Genomic DNA, 10,933 nt, shown 5'->3' on the forward strand with positions numbered 1-10,933 from the left:
GTGCCTAGTTAATCTGCAATAGATTTTTGTTTTTTAATAGCAAAGAGAAAGAGGAAGGGGGAGAGATTGTTAGCGATGCCTAACCTGCATTTTTCTGTTGTGGAAAACAATCACAAAGATGAAATTTCTTTATTCTTCTGGTCTAAGCTGTTTGTCAGGGCTCAGGAAGAATGAACTTTTCGCCAAAGCGAAACAGCCTCGTGCAAGATCATTCCAATTTGGAATAAAGACACAATGCTTTGTGCTGAAACAAGCCAATGGCTGAGTTGTGCCCTTGTGGTTCCTCTGCTGCTGATTATTCCTGGGAGCAAAGAGCTCAGCAACACTTTGGTATTGGCAGTGGAAGAGAGCAAGATGTGATGGGACACTGCATTGGACCGAGTCTTGAGGTATAGCTGTCACATCGCAGAGTGTGCCAAAACCACAGATTTCCAATCTTTTGGGCTAACTTTTTATCAGAACACTAAACTTCAAGACAAAAAAAGATGGAAAAACTTAGATCTGCTGTGTGAGATAGATTAAAGCACATCTCCCCTCTTTGCAGAGCAAATCCAGCCCCACTTCCAGTGCAGCAATTTTCGGAGGCTTCCTGGGTTGCAAAAATCTCCATGCTGTCCTCTCTGGCTCCCTAGGAAATCCATATTTTCTCTATCAAGGCTGCGGTGTGGGTCCACTGAGACAAGCCCTCTGCTCTCCCCAGGCCTCCTTCCAGGCGGTCCTTTCGCCACTCCCTGCTTGTGGTTTCTCTGTTGCGCTGCCCATCCCATCCTGCCTTCCGCAGCCCCCCGGCAGCGCATGCCCAGGAGCTGGGGAGGAGGGCAGCTCCCAGCACAAGGTGCACCAGCAGCCTCCCTTTCTTCCACCCAGGCACAGCCAACAAGGCAGATACTCTCTCTGCCAAACAGATCGCATTTCATGCTGCAGGAGGCAGTTCTATCGGCCCCAGGGTGGCCAAGTGGAAGGCTGAAGTCTGATTGCTGAAGCACCTGGGAAGTCCAAGGCTGTACTTTGCAATCCCAAGGGAAAATTCAGTTGTAACTGTAATTCAGTGGCAGGCCTCGTGCAAAAGACGCTCCCCTCTTCCCCCTCTCCCTACCAATATACTCTGCGGATTGCCAGTGCCAGCACTAACAGCCCGGGAAGCACGCAGCTGGTGCCTCCATGCATGACACAGGCTGCAAGTTCCTTGGCTCTTGTTATCATTATCAATAAATAATTCATTCATGGGAGAGGACGGAAGAGCCAGGCAGCTAACACCGCTCTTGGGGTTGCTCAATGGCACCACTGTTTCTCCTTTTGCTGATGATGGTTGTGCGTGTAGAGAGGGTTGTACGTTCCTTGTGAAGATATATTTATGTAGTAGGCAGATTGTGTCTTTACCTCCAGGCAAGCTCAGCGCAGGGTGTCATGTTTATTTAGAATGAAGGAAATAACAGTTCTTCCTCCCTTCCCCCCCTACCCCTTATTAAAAACCTTCGTTGTTGCTTAAGGAAGAGGCTGAGGTGGAAAACAGTCCTGAGCTGTGCTGCCCAAGGAAGAGTGTGAGGAAAGGCTAAATTTCACATGACTAGAATAACTCATGGACCTGTTGGAGCTTGTGGAGAGAGCAGAACTCCTTTAATCACCCTATTTCAAGGTACACTGCATACTTACCTCTAGCTTCACTGTTTATGTCCCCCTTTTTTTGTCTCATTTAGTGTGACCATTGCAGCCTGGGCTTAGGTTTTGTGCAAGGTTTGCCATGCTCAGGGACTCTATTTGTGCACAGGAAGACATTTTTACTTCCCTAGCATATCCTTGGACACTCACTCAAGACCATGTACTGCCTGGTCCTCTGTTTCAATCCCTAAACATCGAGCCCTCAAGACTTGCAGAAACCTCCTTTCATGTGGATGTGCCTTGCTCAGGTATAGACTTCACCCCACTTGAGGGAGACTACTCATGTGAGCAAAGGTAAGGGAGATCCACTCTGATCACTCTCCATCCCTTTTCTGCTTCCGTCACATGTATATGTCAAAGGTAACATCCAGTGCACAGTCTTAAGCTAGTCCCTCTTTTCTTTCACTGCTCTCAGTCTTCTAAAAGCTTTTCTAAAAAGCAGAGCACTTGGAAGTAATGCTTTCAAGCTTGGGGTGCCTATACTCTCATCGCTTGGATATATTCTACATATGACCCGCAGAGATGTCGGGGTTTGCTCTTAGGGTAGACCACAAGACCTTCTGAGAGACAGGGAGGAGACAAAGGGGCATACAGAGTAAAACAGTCAACAGTGAATTATTCTCCCTTTCCTCTTGGTTTCTTTTTAAGTAGCTCAGGTGATTTGCTGTAGTTTGTCCCGCCACAAGCCATGCTTGGCAGTCCACTAGGCCCTGAAGCCCAAGAAACGCAGCCTTTGCATGGCCAGCGGAGCAGCCACAGCTGCCTCAGCTCCAGCACTGCATGACAGGGGCTGCCCTGAGCAGTGTCAGCGGTCGCACACCAGCTGGGCACGTCTGAGGGAAAGAACCGGATCTTTCTGCAGGCCCCTACCATGTGGGAGATTAAAGGAAAAGATGAAAGTATGTGTAGTATAACAACCTTATTTCACTACTTCATGATGTACAAAGGTCTTCTTGCCATGGAGATAATCTGTAGCAAGGTGTGATATGAGATGAATCTGTGAGTTAAAGACGTTTAAGTGAGAGTATGGTTTTAAACAGCATTTTTTCGTAAGGAGAGAGGGGTTAAAAAATGTAATAGGGGTGATGCTGTTTCAGGGAAGCAGGTTCAGTGCTTGAGTAGGCGTGGGTTCCTCCCACCAAGTGCAGCTCTCTGAAATGTAACCTTTGCCTTCAGTGGCCATGGCCCAGGAGCTCTGTGTGACGTCTGCAAAGGTAGGATGTGCACAGCGGGCAAGCTGGAGCATTGCTCAAAGGCGACTTAGCATGTGCCTTAGCTCTGCATTTCCTGGTTTACAGGAGTTTAAGTTTTGCTGAACTCAGTACTCTGAGTATGCAATCTTGGCACTGCATTAATGCAAATCTTTGCCAGTAAATTTCTTGGTGATTAAAAGAAGGAGCGATTTTCCCCTTAATATGTATTTAGGCAGCTGTCATTACTCCCAAGCTGTGCAGGTGACATGTTCTGGTGCCCAGCTGTGGGTAAAAGACCTGCCGAAATTGTGTGGAGCTCTTCCATTTTTGCTTTATACTTATCAAGAGTGAACTAGAAATAGTATTTAGAAGGCAAAGCTGTTGGCAGAGTAGGAAAAGAAACTATAGGTAGCGTTTTTAACCAAAAACCCTTGACAGCTCCATTCCATATTGCTTAGTGTCTCTCATACAATAGAAATGCACAGCTTGCTCGCTCTCACCAGTCCTGCTCCCACCACATCTTGCAACATATATCCACTACTATAATTTCCATCGTAACTTCTCCATAAGCTATTAACTCTTTAGAAGCCATAGCACATACAAGCCTAACTGCTTTGCTTTTACTTATATGTTTATCACTGGCAGTTGGAGAGAAACAGGCCTTTGCTTACTTTAGCTGAGCTGCACGTTGAGCCCAATACCCTCCTCTTGCATCTTCAGCCAAGTTTTCCCAGCCATATCCGCAGTCCATCTAGTCTTCCCCCACCACTGGCCAGCCCACGTTTCTCCCATCCCTGTGCAGCCATCCCCTGGCTCCCCACCACCTGGAGGTGCTGTATGTCCTAGCTTCATACTTCCTGCTTGACAGGACTTGGATTTGGTGTTACCTTAACTCATCATTTTCCAGATTTTCAGGATATAAGGCCAGATTATCATTGCCCCTCCTGCAAGATTCTGCCCCACATGATGGAGATCAGGAAGAGAGACTTCCACCCTGCCTCCTGATCCTAACACACACACTCGAGGGGTTGGGGAGGGTTTCAGATTGCTGGCATTTCCCCTGCCAGAGGGCAAACCCTCCGGACGCTGGCATGGATTCAGGAAGGGAAGCATGGGGTGACTCCTCGCTGTGACGGCATTGCCATCTGTGGTCTATGAATGTTGACAACTTGGTAATTCTGTGAGTTGTAAGACTGGCTGGTCCTGTTTGACTCTAAAACTGCGATCAAGAAATTCCTCTTGGGACCTATCAAAACATAACAAGCTCTACACTTAAATGTGAGCTTGGCAGCCAAAAATACAGATAGCCCAAGAATCATCAAATTAACAAATGAGATGACGCAGCTATGTTTTGTAAACACACTGGATGCAGCTAAGCTCCCATGAAAAGCCACAAGGCTGCAAAAACTGAAATGTTTATTCTTCCATTCCATCCAAGGACACGTGTAAAAATAAAATAAAGTAAATAGATGCTGAGACTAGAGGATTCCCAAATACTAGGTAAGGAAGCAAGTCTGCAAGCTGGAAAGAGAAGGAAACGGGGCTTGGTCACTGGAGCTGTTTTCATTTGTAATACCTAGTTCCTCTCCTGCTGCTTGCCAGGACACCAAAACTTCACACCTCAAGAAAGACTTTTACTTAGGAAAACCTCAAGCGGAGTGTCTAAAGAAAAAGCTGTTGCCCATGGCAGCACACATTTTCCTTAGTCATTTTGTATGTACTACTGGCAATAGAAGAGATGTGTGTGTTTCAAGAGAGGATTTTCCCCCCTTGCATACTGTCCTAATGACTCTGTGCAATGTGTTTACTAGATGAACCACACACAAAAGTGCTTTGGAGACCTAGGACCTTCCACCTCAGATATACAGGCTGCTCCGTATGTGATACTCAATTAATTAAATAGGCCCAGGTAACACTTTATATACACACGCACACCTATTTAGGCATAGCTTCAGGCAGTACATAACACTGCAGTAGCCAATAAATTCATACAAGGCAGCTCCATCTTCCATTTGGGGAAGGAAACAGAAGGAGGAGTTCTGATATGATGTTACTGGCAAACACCAGAGGCTGCTTTGACCACTTTGCAACCTTCCTTGCTTTTCTACTATTTGTGGGATCTCATGTTCTCAAATTTTCAAATATCTTCCAAGTCTTGTGCAAACTATCTCTTAGCAAATATTTTTTCCTTTTTTTTTTCTCAAAAGTTTTTTACTCCCTTTTTCTCTTTCTTGAACCTCATCCTACCTTTCTTGTTGCAGGTTCCCCCCCTTGTAATGCCCAGTCCTTAAGGCTCTCTGTATAGCTCTGGGGAATCTGCCCCTTCGGATCTTCCTTCATGTCTCTTCTGAAAGCGTTCTTCTCCTGGCAAACTTGCCTACCTTCTCATCCTCCATAATCCCTACTTTTCTTCTGATCTGAATTATTACCACTGTAATTTGTCTTGCCTTTGTCTGTCTTGTCTACCTTTCATTGCAAGCCCTTTAGAGCAGAGAAGAAGGCTTGCTCTGTCTGTAAAAGTTTGCTACTATCTGTGTCCCTTTAGACAGCAATAAATCTTGAATCTGCCTTGCTATGCCTCTGAGACTGCTTCAGACTTTTCTCAGTCTGGGTCTGATGGAAGATGGTCCTCTGGCACATTTGGATTGCAGAAAGGGGCTCTCAGAAGCCCTGTGGGATGCATGCTAGCCTTGCTGGCAGCACAGCTCTTCCATACTGCAGTGGGAGTTCTGCACTGAGGCCCAGGGCCACAGAGTGTGCTCAGGGTGCTGTGACAGAGGGTCGCTTTCCCTGCTCAAAATCATAATGAAGGAGAGGACAAAAATTGGGGAAAATATTACTATAAATGGAGACAATCCCATTCCCTGCTGGCAGGGGTATTCTGTGAGTCATGGTTATTTTCTTTTGAATACAGAGCTTCTCTGAGCTGATTAAGTGGAATTAACAACACGGTCGGGAATCCTTACAGATCCCCATTGCTCTGATCCCCGTGGCTCTTGTTTTACCTCTCTGGCCTTCTGAAGCACTTGAGGAATTTATTAATGAGGCCCAATTACAGAAAACTGTGGGTTTATAATCAACATTCTGGCTAATGCTGGAATGGTTCTTTAACTCCTTGGGAAATTAAAGCAAACACCAGAACTCACCTTCCCAGGCACATTTGGTCCCCAAAACACACAGAATGAAAGCTGTCCTCAGAGCTGGCCAGTTATCCCCGCTGGGGCATTGCAGCTGGGTCGCCAATTAGGCATAGTCTCCTGAGCAGCAGTATATTGAGGACTCCAGAAGACTCTGAGCAGGCTTTAGGTGGGGGGGACATCATGGGCAGGAAGGGGTTTCAATTAACTGTCCAATTATTCCCCAGCATTGTTTTTATTTGAGCAAGTGATTGGTATTGTGTGTGAAGCAGAGACACCCAGGAACAGTTTATGCTGACTGACAGCTGGGTTGAGCTGAAAGGCACACAACGGCTGCTGTCACACTTCTGCGGGTTCAGAGGGGCTCCTTTGCACTGATTTAATTTCAGTGTCCAAAAACTAGCTTCTAGCTCTTTCCACAGACAACAAACCTTGAAAATGGACAGCTGCTGCTGCAGTCCTGAGACCTCATGGTTTGGCAAGGGGTTCCTCCACTAGCAGAGTGGCTTCCTCTGGGTGACACTAAGGTCCTGTGAAAACACAAACCAAACCGATAAGATCCATGAGGAACAGAGGGGCCTGGGTGTTGGTGTGTAGGACTATGCTGCTGAATCAAGGGAGCCAGTGAGTGATTCTTGGTCCTAAGGACAAGTAGACAAGTAGGTTGACTCTACACAGCCAGCTTCTTCTAGGGCAGAATTGTCTCATGCACACTGCATAGCATTTGGCAAGAGGTCCCTAAGAGACAATTATTATTCTTTGCAGGGCTTTTTTCCCCATTTTAATGTGTTTGGAAATAATGGTCAGGCAGCTCACAAAAGTGGTGTCTACACAGTATGAAACCGAGCATATATGTTCAACATCCTAGGGTAAAGCACATGGCCATTGATGGTGCAATGCCTTTTGGGATAGTGTTGGTGGACTCAGCAGCTAGGAAGAATCAAGTCTAAAGAGAATATTTCATTCATGCCACCTCCTGGGAACAGGCCCTGGACAAATTGTTCCCTGAATCAAGGCTGGGTGTCGTCTTGGAGAGAGATGGTTGGGGCCATCTAAGACAAAGCCAAGAGTGAGCTAAGAAATATGGCATGTGGATGAGCAGGTGTCCAGAGGCTAGTCTTCCTTCCTTGTTCTCTTATTTAGCAGCATGGATGTATTTAGTATACGTCTGTCATATAGCCTTCTAGATATCTCATAAAAGCTCTCAGCTGAGGTATTAATAAGCCTTTCTCTTGTTTATATAAAGGCCTAATTTCACAGAACTTGCAGGATTTTTTTGATACATCTACCTTTTTTTCAAAATTATTTTGAAAGCTTTTAAGATCAGACTGAGAGTTAGGCAGCTCCAGAGAAGCGTGCATAGCCATGGGGGTGGTATGGTCACATAAATCCCTTTACGCTAGCAAAGCTGCCTAAAATCAGATCACACAAACTCCACTTTCTGTTTTTACAGGAGTGCTACAACTTATGAGGACTTCTGGCCCAGAAGAAAATTACCTCAATATATTCTGTAGTTCAGGGAGAGTATAAAGCTCTAACACTTTAGGATTTCCTGTTAGCTAAGGTTGAGTAAGACTACTTTGGCTTGTAGTCTTCTACCACTTCAGAAGTGGAGCTGTAGTTATTCTCCATTTCAAAAGGGAAAATATTCCATTCTAGAAGTCTTTGATTCATGAGATGTACCACAGATTCTCTCTTCCCCAAGCATCCAGCCCAGTTCCAGGGACGTCTATTGGTAAATTGCTGGTTTGGTGCTTCTTAATACTTACGTATAATTCTGCTTTCCTCTCAAGAACCCTCAGCCTAAAATATAGCTCCAGCAAAGTCTAAAGAGGCCTGTATAGTCCCAGAATGTCATTCTTTGTTATCCAGAATGATCTACAATGACAATGAGAAACATATGCTTCCTCCCCGTCAAATATGGCAGTGAGCTGGAAGTCCTCCACACCAAGAACACTGGATTTCTTAAGCAGGAAGGTTGTCTTCAAACTGGCCTGAGAGTCAATGTCCTGCCTGGGCAAGGAGCAGATCTTAGCCTTGTAGTTGCCATCACAGCCTCAGGAAGAATTTCTGGGTCTGAGTACAGGAGCTAGCGATGTATAGCTCCCTATCCAGCTGTACAAGGGAGCCTCCAGCATGGTCATGGACTCCTGTAACCTCTGTAACCGCCTGTCACTGAATAGCAGCTCTCCGAGGGCCAAGCAGGGTCGAGGGTTGGGCTGGCTCTCCTGGTGAAGAGCTAACATCCATGGCCTTGCACAGACTGCACAGCTCACAAGGCTTCAGATACTTTCAGCTTGATGAGGCCCTTTGGGATTTATGGGACTATTAGCATTGTCTCACAGGGGAGAATATACCCTATAGATTACATTACTCATTGTGTGAGTCACCACGTTCAAAAACATATGTTTCCTATATTTGGTATATGACCCAATACATTGCAGTTCTATCCAAAATTATATTCCATATAAACACCAGCAGCTTTTTTTATTTTTATTGTATAAGCCCCAAAACACAAACTTAGGTGTACTGCAAATTGATTGACTATGTCTGTATTTTTATTCTTAGCATACCCGATTACAAGACTTGTAGTATGAAGCCAGATCAGCCATATGCTTGCTGACAGTAGCTAGGTTATACCAAGTTTGTATGCATTCTAATGGAACATATGTTTACTTGACAGAGGAGGATTTCAGGGGTTGGCTAGGTTAAAACAAACAGAAAGAACATTTAACTTCAAGCACTTAGGTAATTCCACTGGAACCAATAAGACTATTCAGGTGCTTAAAGCTAAGCCCATGCATATTTGTTGGCATGGTTGCTGAACTATTGTTCTTCTAAGGGAATAATAGTGATCCATCATCATCAAATGTAATGCAGCGCTAGGGGCTACTTTCATAAGAGAGAATGGCAAAACTCCCATTGATTTGAATGGAAGCAGGAGCAGGCTCTGACACTGAAGTACTAAGTTTGTGTAAACAAAAGGTATAGAGAAAGCTCCTCATTAGAAGTATTTATGATGACTGTGGAGCCTGGGAGCCTTTTGGGTGTGGAGCCTTGGAGATAAAGTGATGTGGTGTGCAGGGTTTTCTAGAGTTAACTAGTTTAGTGCGTGCTATGGCAGTTAGTGGGGTGGATGGCTAGAGAGTGTCTCCTCAGATTCCTCAAGGCACAGAAATCATGTGGAGCATCTGTCATGGTTTAAACTGTAATGCTGGTTGCTCATGGCAAGCCTTGTGTAATCTTGTGGATCTTCTTGATTAATGATGAAAAATTACTCTCTGTTATCTTTAAAGGCTGCTGTAGTGCAAATACATGGGCATTTTAATCCATCTTGCCTCGACGTCATATGAAATTCCACTTGTGTGACAGTGGTTTGGATTTGACTCGTATTAGGGACAACAGAACAACGGTGGCTTGATTCTGCAAGACACTGAGGTTCTGGTCTTGGTTCAGCCCGGTGCTCATTAATGTGCTGGTAATACTCAAATGAGAAGCCAGTGTCATTTCCAGCATCTCCTTCCCACCTCTTTCCTCACTAACTTTAAATCAAAGAGTGGGTGAAAACAGATCTACTCTAGATTACACTTATGAAAGACCAGTCTTTCAAATTCAGATTTGCCATAGCAAAAAGACAGTGGTGTAGCTCTTTTTAATTCACTTTACTCCAGCATGATTAAGACCATTAGAATCACTGATGCTGAGCAAGGCCATCAACATCAACCCACTAACTTAAGGTAGGTAGGCTCTGACTGCTAAAAATGAAATTCTCTCTAGTGGATGGTTTCAAAGAGGGTATTAACTGCATTCAAGCATTTATTTTTCACCCTGTACATGTTCACTTCTTGCACTTGACTCTCTACTACAGTGAAATTAGTGTTATTTTTAGTTTTGCCCTCTCTGTTTCTAGAGCAGTGGTTCTCACTGTCTTGAGTGTGTGGAACCTCAGGTTTTCCTGATGAAGGCCTGGACCACATCACAAGGGTCACATAGATGATCACTGTCAAACAGGCAGGTGAATTTGCTTTTCCTGTCCCCTTCCTCTCACATCTTCAAACTAGTCAGCAGGCCCTGTGGTACACACAGACTTCTAGTTGAAAAGGGTGTTTCAGTCAATCCTAGGGTTTTGTGTTATGTGGGAATACCTGTTTACAGAGGAGTGTTTTAAACTAAAACCCCTACTTTTATTGAAAAGTAAAAAACTGACTGTTCTGTGGCTCTATATCAAGGCATAGAAAGCAGCAGAACCAAGTAAGGGATAAATAATCCGAGAGTCATTTGAGAACATATGAATTTCACAGAGCCTTTGGCTCAGGACCTAAAACCCGAAGAGTATCATCTTTCCTTATGACTGCAGAGGTTACATACAAAAGCTATGCATATGCATCATAAATATCTTGTATTCACAAGTTTCTACATCTTCTTTCACTATTAGATCCTCAAATTTGAAAGTGGTATAAGTTCTACTACTAAATAATGAACATAGCAATTATCACCTTGGACCCTGGCTATACCTTTGGTTCAGCCCTAGGAATGATCACAGCAGGTAATTCAGAAGGTACAAGAAGCCCAATAGAAGAAAACAATCTAACAATCTACCGCAGGTATATTTCCATTCTGAGTGTTTCCTCATTCCCTTTTAACTTCAAGTATAAATGCTTACATTGCTAATGTATTTACTTAGTAAGTTTTATGATCTATAATGTAATTGAGGGTATTCACATTACTTAGAGGAGTGCCTTTAATGCCTTTGAATCCTTTAAGCTTTTGATTTCTGGGATATCACGTGGAGGAGACTTCTACTGCATAAACACATAACTTGTTTTACCTTTATATCCCTTCACTTGAACTAAGTTTCTCATTATTTCCATCTTCACTTTTCTTTATTTTGCTATTTTGTGTGCCTTAACTTTATTGTGACAGAAGGACCAGAATAACAGCTAT

This window comes from Dromaius novaehollandiae, chromosome W, assembly GCF_036370855.1.
Source record: "Dromaius novaehollandiae isolate bDroNov1 chromosome W, bDroNov1.hap1, whole genome shotgun sequence".
Classification (NCBI taxonomy): domain Eukaryota; kingdom Metazoa; phylum Chordata; class Aves; order Casuariiformes; family Dromaiidae; genus Dromaius; species Dromaius novaehollandiae.